Genomic DNA, 19,559 nt, shown 5'->3' with positions numbered 1-19,559 from the left:
GATAGAAATACAAGTGTGAAAGCAGCGGTTCAGACCTTAAGAAAAATGCACGACAGTCATTAAGGACCCTATCGGCCTTCTGCATCCCCAACGCCTGTTGCAATCAGCCTCAGGGGAATTTGTTTCTTTTATGCGCGTTTCAATGCGCATCCAGTTTTTGAAATGCGCAGAGACTCCCCTTATTTGCGCAGATGCACAAACGGGGTGTCCTTTTTGCATGGGGCACATCTTCTTTTGGCACAAGGGATGAGATGCGCTAGAGCCTCTCCATGCTTGCGTCAAGATACGTTTTTGATGATTTGTCCCAATATCTTCTTGAGGGGCCTCATGCAGAAGTACAACATTTCACAACAATGGGGTTACCTAGTGAACTTCCGACTTTATTTGTCCCCAGTGATTGATTTACTAAGGAAGGTTGGATCAGCAAGAAAAGTTTAGTTCTAGTTCTGGGATTTAGGTCCCAATACCAGGCACTCCCTTTTTGCACCGTTTAAGGAAACGTTCTACCAAGCGAGTCGTCATATAGGGGTCGATTCATGGAAATAATGTGCGCCGAAAATTCCCGCGCAGAGGTGCCAAAACGTGCGAATCGCAGTAAAAGTGCGAAAATCGCAGTGCAAGTGCGAAAATCGCAGGGAAACCAGCACACATCGATTCACGGAAGTCCGTGCGCGAGAAAAACATTGGATGTGCGCTAAAAATGTGCGCCGCGCACGCCGGCGCACAGGTCATCCAACAGCGCGCGCCACGGCCACTGCGAAATCGCACATAGCGCGGCGCACATCACAAAAGTAGGCGGAACACGGGGCGTAACACTTGGAATGGGGAACAACGCGTGAAAATATGGGCGTCACGGGGGAAGTACAGGAGGCAAGTGCGCGGAACGCCCACACGCTCGCCTACAACCCGTATTCATGGAATCGAATAGGGCAAACCAGCGCACGGTCAAAGACGCGCACAGGGCCAAACAAGTACGCCACAAGAAAGCAGGCGGTAGCGCCCCTGCGACTGAAAAAAATGTGCGCCAAAATGTGCGCTAACAAAAAGCACCCATATACAGCCATGATGAATGGGCCATACAGTGGCCCTCTAGGACAAATGAGGTGCAAAGGGGCACCGCAAACACGGACACCCGCTGTGTGAAAAATAGCGTGTGTGCGTGTTCCTGGGTGCGCGGGAAGTTCCACACACGATTGGCCTGGGTACGTGTACTACGGGGTGCGCGGGAAGTTCCACACGCGATTGGCCTGGGTAGGTGTACTTCAGGGTGCGCGGGAAGTTCCACACGCGATTGGCCTGGGTACTGTATTCCGAGGTGCGCGGGAAGATTCACACGCGATTTCAGCAGGGTACGTGTATTTCGGTGGTGCCGGGGAATGCTACACGTGATTTGGCCATGTGGGTCCTCCCAGGTGTTCCCTCTACACCCTCCACGGCCCCTGCAGGCAGCCCACACCACAGGGTACTACCCTGCACCCCTGCTCATGTCCCACAGGCAACCCATCCACCATGGCCATGCCCACCAGCCAACCCACATGTCACCTTGCACTACTGATCACCAACACATGTCTCCCATCACCCCCACCCCCCAGCCACCAGGGGCAGCCTCCACCAGGCCCCCACTCATGTCTCCCACCACCCCCACCCCCCAGCAGTGCAGGGGCAGCCTCCACCAGGCCCCCACTCATGTCTACCACCACCCCCAAGCCACCAGGGGCAGCCTCCACCAGGACCCCACTCATGTCTCCCATCACCCCCACCCTCCAGCAGTGCAGGGGCAGCCTCCACCAGGCTCCCACACATGTCCCCCTGCACCCCCACCCCCCAGCCACCAGGGGCAGCCTCCACCAGGCCCCCACTCATGTCTCCCATCACCCCCACCCCCCAGCCACCAGGGGCAGCCTCCACCAGGCCCCCACTCATGTCTCCCATCACCCCCACCCCCCAGCCACCAGAGGCAGCCTCCACCAGGCCCCCACTCACGTCTACCACCACCCCCCACCCCCCAGCCACCAGGGGCAGCCTCCACCAGGCCCCCACCCATGTCTACCACCACCCCCACCCCCCAGCAGTGCAGGGGCAGCCTCCACCAGGCCCCCACTCATGTCTACCACCACCCCCAACCCCCAGCAGTGCAGGGGCAGCCTCCACCTGGCCCCTACTCATGTCTCCCATCACCCCCACCCCCCAGCCACCAGGGGCAGCCTCCACCAGGCCCCCACTCACGTCTACCACCACCCCCACCCCCCAGCCACCAGGTGCAGCCTCCTCCAGGCCGCCACCCATGTCTACCACCTCCCCCACCCCCCAGCCAACAGGGGCAGCCTCCACCAGGCCCCCACTCATGTCTCCCATCACCCCGACCCCCAGCCACCAGGGGCATCCTCCACCAGGCCCCCACTCATGTCTCCCATTACCCCCACCACCCAGCAGTGCAGGGGCAGCCTCCACCAGGCCCCCACTCATGTCTCCCTGCACCCCCCAGCAGTGCAGGGGCAGCCTCCACCAGGCCCCCACTCATGTCTCCCATCACCCCACCCCCCAGCCACCAGGGGCAGCCTCCACCAGGCCCCCACTCATGTCTCCCATCACCCCCACCCCCCAGCAGTGCAGGGGCAGCCTCCAGCAGGCTCTCACACATGTCCTCCTGCACCCCCACCCCCCAGCCACCAGGGGCAGCCTCCACCAGGCCCCCACTCATGTCTCCCATCACCCCCACCCCCCAGCCACCAGGGGCAGCCTCCACCAGGCCCCCACTTATGTCTCCCATCACCCCCACCCCCCAGCAGTGCAGGGGCAGCCTCCACCAGGCCCCCACTCATGTCTCCCTGCACCCCCACCCCCCAGCAGTGCAGGGGCAGCCTCCACCAGGCCCCCACTCATGTCTCCCATCACCCCCACCCCCCAGCCACCAGGGGCAGCCTTCACCAGGCCCCCACTCATGTCTCCCATCACCCCCACCCCCCAGCCACCAGGGGCAGCCTCCACCAGGCCCCCACCCATGTCTACCACCACCCCCACCCCCCAGCAGTGCAGGGGCAGCCTCCACCAGGCCCCCACTCATGTCTCCCTGCACTCCCACCCCCCAGCAGTGCAGGGGCAGCCTCCACCAGGCTCCCACACATGTCCCCCTGCACCCCCACCCCCTAGTCACCAGGGGCAGCCTCCACCAGGCCCTCACTCATGTCTCCCATCACCCCCACCCCCCAGCAGTGCAGGGGCAGCCTCCACCAGGCCCCCACTCATGTCTCCCTGCACCCCCATCCCCCAGCAGTGCAGGGGCAGCCTCCACCAGGCCCCCACTCATGTCTCCCTGCACCCCCATCCCCCAGCAGTGCAGGGGCAGCCTCCACCAGGCCCCACTCATGTCTCCCATCACCCCCACCCCCCAGCAGTGCAGGGGCAGCCTCCACCAGGCCCCCACTCATGTCTCCCTGCACCCCCGCCCCCCGCCCCCCAGCAGTGCAGGGGCAGCCTCCACCAGGCCCCCACTCATGTCTCCCATCACCCCCACCCCCCAGGGGCAGCCTCCACCAGGCCCCCACTCATGTCTACCACCACCCCCACCCCCACAGCAGTGCAGGGGCAGCCTCCACCAGGCCCCCACTCATGTCTCCCTGCAGCCCCACCCCCCAGCCACCAGGGGCAGCCTCCACCAGGGCCCCACCTATGTCTACCACCACCCCCACCCCCCAGCAGTGCAGGGGCAGCCTCCACCAGGCCCCCACACATGTTTACCATCGCCCCCACCCCCCAGCCACCAGGGACAGCCTCCACCAGGCCCCCACACATGTCTCCCATCACCCCCACCCCCCAGCAGTGCAGGAGCAGCCTCCACCAGGCCCCCACTCATGTCTCCCATCACCCCCACCCCCCAGCCACCAGGGGCAGCCTCCACCAGGCCCCCACTCATGTCTCCCATCACCCCCCAGCCACCAGGGGCAGCCTCCACCAGGCCCCCACTCATGTCTCCCATCACCCCCACCCCCCAAAAGTTCAGGGGCAGCCTCCACCAGGCCCCCACTCATGTCTCCCTGCACCCCCACCCCCCAGCAGTGCAGGGGCAGCCTCCACCAGGCCCCCACTCATGTCTCCCATCACCCCCACACCCCGGCCACCAGGGGCAGCCTCCACCAGGCCCCCACTCATGTCTCCCATCACCCCCACCCCCCAGCCACCAGGGGCAGCCTCCACCAGGCCCCCACCCATGTCTACCACCACCCCCACCCCCCAGCAGTGCAGGGGCAGCCTCCACCAGGCTCCCACACATGTCCCCCTGCACCCCCACCCCCCAGCCACCAGGGACAGCCTCCACCAGGCCCCCACTCATGTCTCCCATCACCCCCACCCGCCAGGGGCAGCCTCCACCAGGCCCCCACTTATGTCTCCCATCACCCCACCCCCCAGCAGTGCAGGGGCAGCCTCCACCAGGCCCCGACTCATGTCTCCCTGCACCCCCACCCCCCAGCAGTGCAGGGGCAGCCTCCACCAGGCCCCCACTCATGTCTCCCATCACCTCCACCCCCCAGCCACCGGGGGCAGCCTCCACCAGGCCCCCACTCATGTCTCCCATCACCCCCACACTCCAGCCACCAGGGGCAGCCTCCACCAGGCCCCCACCCATGTCTACCACCACCCCCACCCCCCAGCAGTGCAGGGGCAGCCTCCACCAGGCTCCCACACATGTCCCCCTGCACCGCCAACCCCCAGCCACCAGGGGCAGCCTCCACCAGGCCCCCACTCATGTCTCCCATCACCCCCACCCCCCAGCCACCAGGGGCTGCCTCCACCAGGCCCCCACTCATGTCTCCCATCACCCCCACCCCCCAGCCACCAGGGGCAGCCTCCACCAGGCCCCCACTCATGTCTACCACCACCCCCACCCCCCAGCAGTGCAGGGGCAGCCTCCACCAGGCCCCCACTCATGTCTACCACCACCCCCACCCCCCAGCAGTGCAGGGGCAGCCTCCACCAGGCTCCCACACATGTCCCCCTGCACCCCCACCCCCCAGCCACCAGGGGCAGCCTCCACCAGGCCCCCACTCATGTCTCCCATCACCCCCACCCGCCAGCCACCAGGGGCAGCCTCCACCAGGCCCCCACTCATGTCTCCCATCACCCCCACCCCCCAGCCACCAGGGGCAGCCTCCACCAGGCCCCCACTCATGTCTCCCATCACCCCCACCCCCCAGCCACCAGGGGCAGCCTCCACCAGGCCCCCACTCATGTCTCCCATCACCCCCACCCCCCAGCAGTGCAGGGGCAGCCTCCACCAGGCCCCCACTCATGTCTCCCATCACCCCCAACCCCCAGCAGTGCAGGGGCAGCCTCCACCAGGCCCCCACTCATGTCTCCCATCACCCCCACCCCCCAGCCATCAGGGGCAGCCTCCACAAGGCCCCCACTCATGTCTCCCATCACCCCACCCCCCAGCAGTGCAGGGGCAGCCTCCACCAGGCCCCCACTCATGTCTCCCATCACCCCCACACCCCAGCAGTGCATGGGCAGCCTCCACCAGGCTCCCACACATGTCCCCCTGCACCCCCACCCCCCAGCCACCAGGGACAGCCTCCACCAGGCCCCCACTCATGTCTCCCATCACCCCCACCCCCAGGGGCAGCCTCCACCAGGCCCCCACTTATGTCTCCCATCACCCCACCCCCCAGCAGTGCAGGGGCAGCCTCCACCAGGCCCCCACTCATGTCTCCCTGCACCCCCACCCCCCAGCAGTGCAGGGGCAGCCTCCACCAGGCCCCCACTCATGTCTCCCATCACCCACACCCCCCAGCCACTAGGGGCAGCCTCCACCAGGCCCCCACTCATGTCTCCCATCACCCCCACCCCCCAGCCACCAGGGGCAGCCTCCACCAGGCCCCCACCCATGTCTACCACCACCCCCACCCCCCCAGCAGTGCAGGGGCAGCCTCCACCAGGCCCCCACTCATGTCTACCACCACCCCCACCCCCCAGCAGTGCAGGGGCAGCCTCCACCAGGCTCCCACACATGTCCCCCTTCACCCCCACCCCCCAGCCACCAGGGGCAGCCTCCACCAGGCCCCCACTCATGTCTCCCATCACCCCCACCCCCCAGCCACCAGGGGCAGCCTCCACCAGGCCCCCACTCATGTCTCCCATCACCCCCACCCCCCAGCCACCAGGGGCAGCCTCCACCAGGCCCCCACTCATGTCTCCCATCACCCCCACCCCCCAGCAGTGCAGGGGCAGCCTCCACCAGGCCCCCACTCATGTCTACCACCACCCCCACCCCCCAGCAGTGCAGGGGCAGCCTCCACCAGGCTCCCACACATGTCCCCCTGCACCCCCACCCCCCAGCCACCAGGGGCAGCCTCCACCAGGCCCCCACTCATGTCTCCCATCACCCCCACCCCCCAGCCACCAGGGGCAGCCTCCACCAGGCCACCACTCATGTCTCCCAGCACCCCCATCCCCCAGCCACCAGGGGCAGCCTCCACCAGGCCCCCACTCATGTCTCCCATCACCCCCACCCCCCAGCCACCAGGGGCAGCCTCCACCAGGCCCCCACTCATGTCTCCCACCACCCCCACCCCCCAGCAGTGCAGGGGCCGCCTCCACCAGGCCCCCACCCATGTCTACCACCACTCCCACCCCCCAGCCACCAGGGACAGCCTCCACCAGGCCCCCACTCATGTCTCCCATCACCCCCACCCCCCAGGGGGCAGCCTCCACCAGGCCCCCACTTATGTCTCCCATCACCCCACCCCCCAGCAGTGCAGGGGCAGCCTCCACCAGGCCCCCACTCATGTCTCCCTGCACCCACATCCCCCAGCAGTGCAGGGGCAGCCTCCACCAGGCCCCCACTCATGTCTCCCATCACCCCCACCCCCCAGCAGTGCAGGGGCAGCCTCCACCAGGCCCCCACTCATGTCTCCCATCACCCCCACCCCCCAGCCACCAGGGGCAGCCTCCACCAGGCCCCCACTCATGTCTCCCATCACCCCCACCCCCCAGCAGTGCAGGGGCAGCCTCCACCAGGCCCCCACTCATGTCTCCCATCACCCCCACCCCCCAGCCACCAGGGGCAGCCTCCACCAGGCCCCCACTCATGTCTCCCATCACCCCCGCCCCCCAGCCACCAGGGGCAGCCTCCACCAGGCCCCCACCCATGTCTACCACCACCCCACCCCCCAGCAGTGCAGGGGCAGCCTCCACCAGGCCCCCACCCATGTCTACCACCCCCCCACCCCCAGCAGTGCAGGGGCAGCCTCCACCAGGCCCCCACTCATGTCTCCCATCACCCCCACCCCCCAGCCACCAGGTGCAGCCTCCACCAGGCCCCCACTCATGTCTCCCATCACCCCCACCCCCAGCCGTGCGATTTGCCTGGGTACGTGTACTTCGGGGTGCGTGTGAACTTCCACACGCGATTGGCCTGGGTACGTGTACTACGGGGTGCGCGGGAGGTTCCACACGCGATTGTCCTGGGTACGTGTACTTCGGGGTGCGCGTGAACTTCCACACGCGATTGGCCTGGGTACGTGTACTACGGAGTGCGCGGGAAGTTCCACACGCGATTGGCCTGGGTATGTGTACTACGGGGTGCGCAGGAAGTTCCACACACGATTGGTCTGGGTACGTGTACTACGGGGTGCGCGGGAGGTTCCACACGCGACTGGGCCTGTGAGAGTGGGGTACATGTATTCCAGGGGTGGGCGGGAATATTTACCCGCGACTGGGCCTGGGAGAGCGTGCTACGTGTATTCCTGGGGTGGGCGGGAAGAGTCACACGTTCGCCTACGACGTGCCGAAAAATAAATGGTCCAATCCTGAAACACGTACGCCAGCATGAAGCAGGCGTACGTCGACCCGCACAGCATAAAAGTGCGCGCAAACAACAAACAAGCTCATACGCCAGGATGAATATACCGTTCCTAGCAGCAGTGGCCGTGGGTTACCAAAGGAGGAGGAGGATAGTGAGGGTGTTAGGGAGAATTCTCTGTTTAGGCTGAATTTCCTAACCTAGTGAGTCCCCCATCAGCTTTGCTGGATTTCTGGAGTTTGTTTTTTTCCATCCTGCCAAGAGGGGGACTCTTTTCTCCCGCTCTTGGACATGTATGTGTGTAATTCCTTTGAATGTCAATGTGTTCTATGGGCTATGGGGTCTTTTACTCCATAGGGTCTCACATGTTTTGCTATGTGTGTTACACCGCACCCTAGGTGCCGTAGCACTGGGGCGTCCTAGCGGACACCCACCATAGACTCCATACCCGGGGACTGACTACTGTCTCCCCGGGCATGTAAAGTCACCATTGGCTTTACTAGACCTAAATTTACTAACAGAACTAGTACAAACCATCTTATTGTAGACGTTCTAGTAGGGGTAATTCGATTACTCCTGGATCTGTTACTCGAGGGGGCACTGTCCCGTCCCCCCTCGTCGAGTTTTGGCTGGTGGCAGTGGAAACTACTTGTTATGTTCGACCCCGAACATAACCCTATGGGATTCGTCCCATTGTTGGAGATTGATACTTTTCCTCGTTAATCTCTAACGTACCACCGGTCTACTTATCGTAAATAAGTTTATCGGATGGTATTTTCTGCCAGAACTCGGTTTTTTAAAATGGCGTCTGTGTTCGTCTCTGTGACTCCTAAACCAAAGGTTGAGCCCTTTGTTCCACTTTTGGCGGGCTCTGTACAGAGACCCTTCAAAGTGGTGCCATTCTGTCTGGGTTACCACAGGGGTGTGGGAGGGGGTTTAGGCACCCTGGACCGAGTTGCCTTGCCAACTCCGGTCGCACTCTGGAGTGATTGGCCCAAGTGGGGAGCCTCCCCGCTCACCACTTAGCATGTGTTGATTGACAGCTAGGCTGAATGAATGGGGGTTTTCTGCATAAAAGCAGGGCTTTTGGGACTGGATCTTCAGAAGTCGCCACAGGACCTAAGAATCCGACGAGGGTAACGCTGAGCCGACCTGCACGATGACACCTCCGGTGGAGCCCTGCGGAACCGACTCACCACTTCCCGACGACAGAGGAGATCTCCTTGCCGGAGAGTCTCTTCCCCTGACTGGTGGGAACAACCAGTCCCCTTTGCTTTTTATTCGCCTCAGGACGCAGTGGTCGAATTGCCCGTGCAGAGCACCTCGGCAACCGGATAGCCACTACCCCTGTACCACGACCAAAAGGTGGTGCCTTGTGACGGAGCACTCCGCGGCTGATCTCTTCCCTGGTGGTGCACCGGACTTCACTTTTCTTCGACGACGAGAACATCTCTGCTCTTGGCAAAGACCCGACGTGCATCCACCACCAGGAACAACTGCCCCCGCCGGAGCTGCCCTCCACAACAAGGTACCGCGTCCGCCTGGCTTCCCTTTCGATCGGTTCGAGTGAGGTGTCTTAATCCGCTCCTTTCCATTGGGTCGCCTCCAAGCTTTCTCACGTATTGTTCTGAACTGGTTCAATCTGCCGATAACAATTTGCTACAAAGACTCGAACGCATTCCCACTAGAGACTTTTGGGACACATCGCCTTGCCTCTCTCCGAGTGGGCCTGGCCTCTGAACTTTATGATCTATTGTGATTCTTGCCTTCTTGCCTTGCATTTTTCCCGTGAAGTATTGAACCGTGTTGCTTTCATAACCTGCCTATTTTTCTCTCCCGTCCTAACTAATATTAGAGTGTCATCTAGGTTGAGGCATACACCTCTGTCTGTAAATAAGTGGTGCCGGTAAAACCTAGACTTGTCGAAATATTGCTAGGGGGATTGATCGTTTCTTCTTCGTAGAGTAATTGTGTTTGATTTGTTTGCCGTGATAGTGCCATAGTGTTTTTGATAGATGTTTCGTTATAAATAAATACCTTAATATCTTTACACTGAAGCCTTGTTGCGTGTTTGCTTGTCTTACTGTGAAGAATTGCCCTTGTATACTCCACATACTGCTTAACTCTTCTTGAGAGAAGTCTGACTGCTCAGCCACAGCTACCAACAGTGAATCTGTGTGGTGCAGACTGCTACCAAGTGGGTTTACTGCCAAACACCTGTAGTCCTAAATCTTTTGCAGTGGTCCCAGAGGGAACTGCACAGGTTTCCGCCTAACAGAGGGCCCGAATTTTCACTCCCAGAACCAGCCTTTTTGGGATGCCTGATGACCAGGTGTATGGGAGGTACAGGTTTCCACCACACATAATACTGGACCTGGTCAGTGAGTGGGAGGATGACCTCACATCACCCACCCTGTGCTCCCAAGCACTCAGCCCCCTGGAGAAGGTCCTCAATGTACTGCACTTCTTGGCCACAGGATCATTTCAGCGGACAAGAGCCATAGTGGGTGGGGTGTCACAGGTCACGCAGTCACGCTGCCTACACCAGGTCTTGAACATCATCACTGCACGCCCATCAGTCCATAGGCACATATACCTGCCCAGGACACCTGCAGAAAGGCAGGCTGCCACCCTCGATTTCTACGGTGTGGCACAATTCCCAAAAGTGCTAGGTGCCATTGACTGCACCCATGTGGCACTACGTCCCCCCAGGGCATCTGAGCACATCTATAGGAACCGCAAGCACTGGCATTCCATCAACGTGCAGGTAGTATGTAATGCTAATGGAATCATCACCTCAGTATATGCCAACTATCCAGGGTCCACCCACGACAGCTTCATTTACCGAATGTCTACCCTAAACCGGGATCTCGAAGCTGGGCGGCATGGCGATACATGGCTGCTTGGTGAGTATGAATGCCACTGCACATGCATGCATGTCAGATGCAGAGTTATGTCACTACCCCACTAATGATACCCATCACCTCCTCACCAGGGGACAGTGCCTACCCTCTGAGCACCCACATGATGACGCCAATTTGGAACCCCATCACGCCTCCAGAGGTAAGATACAACACAGCCCATATTGCAACCCGGGGCATAGTGGAGCGCACATTCGGAGTGCTCAAGTCACGCTTTCGCTCCCTTGACCGTTCTGGCGGGCAGCTGTTATATCCGCCCCCAGTAGTGTGCAGGATCATAGTGGCAGCGTGTGTCCTGCACAATGTTGCAACACGCCGGGGCGTGGCTGTGGACATGGTGGTGCTCCCACATCCCCAACCACATGCACGCCCGCTGCGCATGGGAGGGGAGAGGGCACGGGGTGAGGCAGCCCGTATGCAGCTGGTGGCTAATTACTTCACATGGAAATCACACCCCAGTGGAGTGCACACAGGCCTGGCACATACCATCTGACAAGCAATGATGACTCGACCTGACAATTAAGACGAACAAAGGGACAGTCAACTGTCATAACCATAGCAGCCTGAGATTGTTCATGTGGAAGTGTCACAATGTGTGCATCCCTACCTACACAAACACCACCAATGCAGTGTCATCAAAAGACACTTCCATGCTGCAGAAATGAATACCCACTCGCAAAATACTACATGAAAACATTGCCATGTCACCCAACCCCTCCCCGGCATGGCCACACAACTCACCATGGCATGTCATGCAATGTGAGAGGAAAGAAATTAATCCCCACAACATGCCCCAAGTGTCACCAGCTACAGTGTCCCTAATGGAAACATGTCCACACATGGAATGCTCACAGTAATGCAGGACCTACAACCCACATTACCAAATACTTACCAAGAATGCCAGTCACCTACACAACCTCCAACCTACCTTAAACATGACATTACAGACTTAAAAATGTGCTAGCCTCACTACCTGATGATGACAGCCCTCCGAACACTTCCAAGTATACGGTGTTAGCGCCACGCAAGAGTGTAGGTGCACTGCTTACAACATGGACTCCAGTTCCAAGGTGGACCGCATTGTGAAGACATGAGGAATGGACCGGCAAATTAGGAGGATGAGATGGATGCAGAGGCACATATCAATACACCATGCAGTGTACAATACAACAACAATATGCACTATGAATGTATACACAGTATTGACTACAGACTTCCCACATAGCTCATGGGAGTCCAATGTCACCATGTACGTCAATGTCACTTGGGCACACCCTTTGCAAGCCCATGGAAACGGGAAGCAGGAGGGGTGTGTGTGACAAAAACCCAAGCATCTGAACCAAATCCATGACAAGCCTGCATGTGCCCAGCCACAATGCAGCGTATGCCCACGGGAGCCACACAAGGCAACACACTGTCCCCAAAAAAAACAAAAAAAATAAAAAATGGCCATTAATGGGCCTGGGCGGGTGGGGGAGGCCACCCAGGAGGTCCGAGGACAGGGTGCACACCAAAACCCACCTGTGTGGATCTTGCAAAAAAAAACACCTCCATGGGCTCATGGCCTACACGGCTACCCTATTGTGGGAGTATCACTGCTGTCGCTCTCCTCACCCTCTGCAGCTGCATCAGGAGGTGGTGGCACTATGGGAGGCAGCCCACGCAAAGCCCTAGTCTGTTCCTCCATGGCTGCAAGCATGCGGGTGTGGTAGGTCTCGTTCTGGAGGATAAGTGTGCGGAGGTCCCCATGCAACAACTCACGGGATGCCCGGACCTCCGCTCTAGTTGCCTGCATCTCAGCTGAGAGCGTACGGGTGAGACGCTCCAGCTGCTGTTCTGTCCTTCTGTTTGTTGAAGCCTCAAGCTCAACAAGAGTCGTCCTGAGGTGAAGGAGTTCCACCCTCAGGGCTTCCCTGTGGCCCTGGGACTCTATGGAGATGGCTTCCTGCAGAGTCGCCAGTGCCGCCCGCCTGTCCCTGTCGGACGCCAACATGTCCTCCCTGTGTGACTGGCAGATGGAGTCGGTTGCCTGCTGTAGTCGCTCCATCAGCCTTTCGGGGGGGACAATGGAAGTGGCCACCCTATCCATGGCCTGAGCCTTCATCTCTGATGATGCTGCCTGTTGGGTTGCCATACCATATATGGATTGCTCCCATGCGGTATTGCCAGGTGGCTGACGGCCACCACGTTGGCGGGCACCACACCTGTCTGGGGCAAGGCGAACTGCGCCTTGCTGTGCCGGCACTGCCTGAGGCTGCAGGACTGCATTCCCCCTCTAATCTGCTGGCCCAGGAACAGGATCAGATGTTGCGGAGTGTGACGCTGCATCCGTAACCACCAAAGGCGTACCTGCCAACACTGACATCCCCATTGAGGGTTCTAACCCTGGTGCAGGTGGGTCGGACAGAACAGAATCCCTCCCAGGAACACTCACCTGCGACGGCACATAGGTCTCATCATCCGAATCGACACCTGAATACAGCTCGGGGGCGGTGCAGCCAGAGACACCCCTTGAGAGCACGACCTGCAGCAGTTGTGGGTTCTCACCCACCACCACACCACGTCCCTCACTGGTGGTCGGTCGGCCCTCAGACCCCTCCTGGGTCTGCACCATCTCCACAACCCCATCAGTATCAAGTGCGTCATCCCCTGCAAAGACATAAAAGAAAACAAATGGAAACAGGCATTAGCACTATAGCACACAATTAGGGCTGAGAGGCTACAGAAACAGTACTTGATTGACACATGTCCCACATGACTAAAACCCTCCCCATGCATGCACCGTCACTGCGTGTGATGGGGAGGCAGATGGCACACATTGATGACACCAAGATGGAAGATGAACACATTTGCTGCATGCTGCCTAGCAGTGGCATCACACATTGGCCAGTGATTGGCAGGTCAAATACACATGCCATCAAACAGATGGCATGTACCCTAGCAATAGTTCATTCAGTCCAGTTTGCTCATATAATTGATTTTTTCATTGAAATGGTTCAAATGTTCAACCTGCAGCTGCCAGTCCAAAATGGTCCTATAGCACAGGGACATGTCTAAACTAATCATGTCCAGGAAACTAAGCCAGTCCACTGTACCATAGACATGTCATACATGTGACAATAGGACTGAGAAATCCCGAGTAAAAGTGGTGGTATGCAAACAATCTGCCTGAATAAACAGAGGTAAATAAGCAACAATGTTGTGGCAAGATGACACTCCAAGGGCAACTGGCGTGGTGTTGGGCTGGATGTCTAATGTTGGCAGAAGGGATGCTGCTATACCCAAATGCTGGTGCCAAGAATGTATAGGAAGAGGCACATGGGTGACCCGAACCACTCAGGCACACACACCCTCACCTGGCACCCAAACAGAAGCCCTCCCACACACACCATGCACATGGATGACACACACATGCATGTGCACTCACCGGACAATGCCTCGTAATCTGCTAGTTCTCCCACGCCTTGGATCTGTTCCTCCGTGACGTAGGTCCCAGCAACCTGCTCATGTGGAGTGAGTTCTATGTCGTCTGCTGGAGACCCACCTCCAGTCACTAGAGTTGCGGCATGACTTGAGGCCAGCTTATTCTTTGCCCTGCGCTTCAGGTCATTCCAGCGCTTGTAGCATTCATTAGCTCTGCGCCTCATGATTCCAAGGGCACTTATGATGTCCGCAATGGTCTGCCAATGTGCCTGACGTTGTGCAGGTGTGGTCTTGGATCCTGCAACAATCACCATTTCGCGGTCATGTGCGGACACATACTCTACAAGTGCATTCAGTTCGGCCTCATTGAAGCTGGGCTTCCTTGACGGGCCGGACTGTGTAGCCGTGTCTGGGGCATCAGCCTCTACTGGACAAGCACTCTTCCTCTTCCGCTTGGAAGGTGGTGGGGATCCTGAGTGTCCTACGCCGCTCTGGACACTAGGGGCAGGAGCGTGGGATTGCACACTCAGCATGGGAGTTGGTGCAGGCATTAGCTCAAGTGTGATGGTGTCAGGGGGAATGTCAGCATGATGGACTTGGACCAACACTGTCCTGGCTGGGTGTGTGAGAGGTGGGGTGGATGGAGCCGCAGCTGCCCCTGCAGCCTCCCCAGCCTGCCTACGTGGGGCAGCAGATGACCTAGCTGCCCCTGATCCACGCGGCCTGATGACACCAACGTTCACCGGCGCACGTGGCCTAGACCTGCTGACCTGGAAGTCAGCCATGGAGTCACCCTGTGCCAGGTCTGGTTCCACAGTGGGCTGGTCCAACAAGGGCTGAGCATGGATGGTGTCACCCACGTTAACCTCAACCAGGGGGGGAGGGCATGGGTGTCCCTGACTGCTCCTCCACACATGGGGGGCTAGGGGCACCCTGCAAGTCACGGCCACGTCCCCTACTGGATCCACCACGGCCACCACTTGGGGCTCAGCCACCTTTGCCACCCTTACGGCTTGGTCGCCTCCCAGCCATGACACTGATGTTATTGTGCGTATGGGAGTCGATGTGAACTATTGTCCTGGGCAATTGGGGGTCAAAGGGGTTGGGTACCAGATGGTAATCGTACCCTAGTGCTCCAGCAAGGCTGCATGTCACCCCTGGGGAAAGATGATGGGTCACGCAACGGACAGGCACCCCAAAAAAAGGGAAGTAAGGTGCACGCAACCCCTCCTAGACCACGTGCGTGGAAAAATAAACCTGCACTACGCTGTGGCACCCAGAAACACAAGAATGAATGTATGCGTGTCACACGCAGCCTAGAATGACCTCTGAAGGGGTACGCGACACACGGGGCAAGCACAGATGTTAAATACGTGCGCGACTCACCGTCTGCCAGGAACAAAAGCGTGAAAAATATACGCGTGTGCGCGTTGGCAACACCCCCGCCAAAAGAAGAATTGTACGCTGTCTGAGGAGACAAGACAACAGTAGAAGGGAACGCTGTTTGAGGAAACAGGCCCAGGAAAAAGAGGAAAAGAGAAAAAGCTGTCAGAGGTAACAGGGAGTACGAACTGGAAACGCTGTGAAGTAAATCGCGTGTGAACCGACAAGAAGTACAGATTTCACCCACTCGCTCTCCACGAAAAGCACATACAAGGAAATGGCGTTCTACACGTACCTTTTATACACACATCACAGACGCGCATACGCGATGAGGCCATTTCCACCAATTACGCGCTTTGACACTCGGACGTGTATCTCTTCATTTTTACATGCTCCATTCTCTACGGCCATGCGCGTGACGTCACAGCTGCGCATGAAATGAAATCGCATATGCGAGCACACGTGGTAAAACTGCACGTCCGAGTGTCATCGCGTGTAATCGGAGGGAATTGAGCGTACACGCGATTGGCCTGGGTATGTGTATTTCTGGGGTGCGCAGGAAGTTTCACACGCGATTGGTGGAAATCCACGTGTGCTGTGTCATCACGTGTAATGAGGGAACCACCGGCGCGCGTCACGTCACAGACGCGCTTACGCGCTAAGGGCCTTTGGTCCAATGAAATCGCATATGCGTACTGACGTGCATACGCGCTAAAGGCCTTTCCTCGATTTACACGCAGACGTGCAGGATTTTCACGTGCCAAATCACTCCGTATCAAGCTGGCCACGCGTAAGCACACGGAAGACCACGCTCCTGCCCAGAAGGCCGAATTACTGCCCCCCAGAGCCCCGAGCATGCTCCCACCTGCCATCTGCTGCTGCCTGACTGCCTGCTGCCCACGTGCCCTGCCATTTGCTGCCTGCACATCAGCCAGGGTTGCTGTTGCTGTGACCACCCCTGCTGGAACCGAAGACTCCCGACTGGGATTCCATCGCTCCACAGCTCAGCCCCAGGACCCAGTTGCCCACCCACTCCTGCCTCTGGGGTTGTCATGTCGGGCACTGCAACATCTGGCACCACTGACAACCCCCGGCCAGAGAGGCAGAGGGGCACCAGCTTCAGTGCCAGGGAAGTTGGTGTCCTGGTGGAGCAAGTCCTGGGGCAGTATGATGCCCTCTACGGAAGTGTGCGCGCCGACAAGGAAGGACGGACTCGGATCTGGACGGACATCGTGACTGCCATCAACGCGGAGGGGGTGGCAGTCCATGACTTCCAACATGTCAAGAAGCGCTGGGAGGACTTCAGGTCCAGGACCCTGAACAAGGCCCGGCACCTCTTGAAGGCAGCGGATGCTAAGGGGCGCCGGGGCCACTTGTCGGAAGATCAGATGAGGGTCCTGGAACGCATATCCCCAGCGCTCCACGTCCAGGTCCTTGAGAGGCAGACCCGTCTGGAGTCGAGCGGTAAGTGTACATGCATCATGATTGTAAGCTGTGCATGTGGTGATGTGCCAGTAGTGTGCTGGTTGCACATCTGTTTGTATGGAGCCGAGTATGGGTGGGGGTGTACAGGACCGTGAGGCTAACACATGCGAGGGCTGTCATGTGTGAGACATGGATGGTGCTTGTGTGTGTAGGCTTGCATGCCAAATGCAGTTGTGTGGGCACACATGTTTGGATGAATGTGTATGTAAGTGGGCATGTTCGTGATTTCACGCATGTATGTTGTTTTCAGCTGCATGTATCAGCACTGTGTACATGTGCATGTGTGCGTATTTGACAAGGGTGCAACAGTTAGGCAACATGGCTGCATGTGACAGCGGGATGTGGAAGCCTGATTGGCAGATGTGACATGGATGCCCATCGGAACACTGCGACAGTTGGCTGAGGTGTGGTGGTGTGCGTGCATGTGTAGTGCACTCCCTGTATTGCATGTGATGTCTGGCTCACCTTTGCCTGCTCATGCTGTTGTATGTGTATGGATGGTGCTGGCAGTTGCGATGTGGCTGTGGTATGGCTCATGTGTGCAAGTTGAAATGACATGTGTGTTGCCGATTGTGATGCCATGTCTGAGGTTTGCCAATGCCACTCATGTGCAACTGTCATTTGTGTATGTGTCCATTGTACAGTGCCCTGATGCCTGTGTTTTATTTCTCCCTGTCTGCAGCGTCAACTGATGAAGAGGGCGGAGAAGGTGCTGTGGAGCACAGCGGCGGGGATCGCACCACCAGCCGGAGACGCAAGGCCCGGCTCCCCTCCCAGGTTGTGATCTCGTCGGGGAGTGAGGAGTCCGGTGCCGCCTCCCAGGCCGCAGCTGCCGGGGGGAGGTCCAAGAGCCGGAGGTCGGAATTGGACTCCTCGGCAGCAGAAGGGGCAGCTGGGACCCCACAGGGCCCAACGGGGGAAGATGGCACGGAGTCATCCAGTTTGGTGGGAGGTTTGGTGGAGGATGAGGCCGTGCAAGCAACAGAGACGGGGTCTGGAGGTGGGGATTCCACTGGTGCAGTGCAGGACCAGGGACAGGAGGCAGCACAGGTCGCCGCGGAGGTGCCTGTGTGCAATCCTGTCCCTGATCCTGTCACTGCATCATCTTGCACCAGCAGGGATGCCTACGTCCAGACCCGTTTTCAGGCAGGGGATGAGCTAACGACAACTGGCCTTCCTCTGCCTGCGGACGTGGCTATCCGGGTCCGGGCTGAGCCTGTCCTGACTGGTGTGGCGTTGCGTCAACGGGCCATGCGAGGTGACCTGCAGTCTTTTCATGAGGAGACTGCACGTCATCTCGAATGGCTCGTTGACCGCGTCGGCTTACTGGGACAGGTCACCCAGGCCGGATTCCTCCGTTTGAAGGGGCTTGCTCAGACCCCCTCCTCAACTGAACCCCCTATGCGCCAGTCGTCCTCCGTGCCATCTTCCCACCCATCAGTCACCTGGGTGCCCTGTGGAGCTGCCTCGGACGGTGCGGCCAGGCTGGTGGAGGAGGCATCCCTGCCACAGTCGGGAGTCGGACGTCCAGCAGGGGTGGCCACATCAATGACTGCACCCTAGCCAGTGGAGGATGTGCAGGCAGCAGGAGGCAGTGCACGGGCAGAGGCGCAGCAGCAGCAGCAGCAACATGGTGGGAGCCATGATGGCTCGGGCCTTCCACATCGGAGGGGCAGGCATCGGCCAGAGGGCAGGAGGACCCAGGACGGGAAGTGTCTTCCGTGTGGCAGCGGTTGGGCCACCCAATAGATGCGGAGCGGCAGCGGGCGGAAGAGGCACAGCTCACGATCGTCAGGGCGGAGAACTCCATGCAGAGGGCCCTGAGGCGTGCCGAGTGCCTCGAGGCAATCCGCAGGGAGTTTGAGGGGAACATGTGGACAGCCCTGATGGGAGACATGAGTGGGGGCCTGGTGGAGGCTGCCCCTGCACTGCTGGGCGGTGGGGGTGATGGTAGACATGGGTGGGGGCCTGGTGGAGGCTGCCCCTGGTGGCTGGGGGGTGGAGGTGCAGGCGGACATGTGTGGGAGCCTGGTGGAGGCTGCCCCTGCACTGCTGGGGGGTGGGGGTGATGGTAGACATGGGTGGGGGCCTGGTGGAGGCTGCCCCTGGTGGCTGGGGGGTGGGGGTGCAGGGGTACATGTGTGGGAGCCTGGTGGAGGCTGCCCCTGCACTGCTGGGGGGTGGGGGTGATGGGAGACATGAGTGGGGGCCTGATGGATTCTGCCCCTGGTGGCTGGGGGGTGGGGGTGCAGGGAGACATGAGTTGGACATGAGTGGGGGCCTGGTGGAGGCTGCCCCTGCACTGCTGGGGGGTGGGGGTGGTGGTAGACATGAGTGGGGGCCTGGTGGAGGCTGCCCCTGCACTGCTGGGCAGTGGGGGTGGTGGTAGACATGAGTGGGGGCCTGGTGGAGGCTGCCCCTGGTGGCTGGGGGGTGGGGGTGCAGGGAGACATGAGTTGGACATGAGTGGGGGCCTGGTGGAGGCTGCCCCTGCACTGCTGGGGGTGGGGGTGCAGGGAGACATGAGTGGGGGCCTGGTGGAGGCTGCC

Source organism: Ambystoma mexicanum, chromosome 11, assembly GCF_040938575.1.
Source record: "Ambystoma mexicanum isolate Mex_15411 chromosome 11, UKY_AmexF1_1, whole genome shotgun sequence".
NCBI classification, from domain to species: Eukaryota; Metazoa; Chordata; class Amphibia; order Caudata; family Ambystomatidae; genus Ambystoma; species Ambystoma mexicanum.
The sequence above is the reverse complement of the archived record's forward strand: the minus strand, read 5'-3'. Positions refer to the sequence as shown.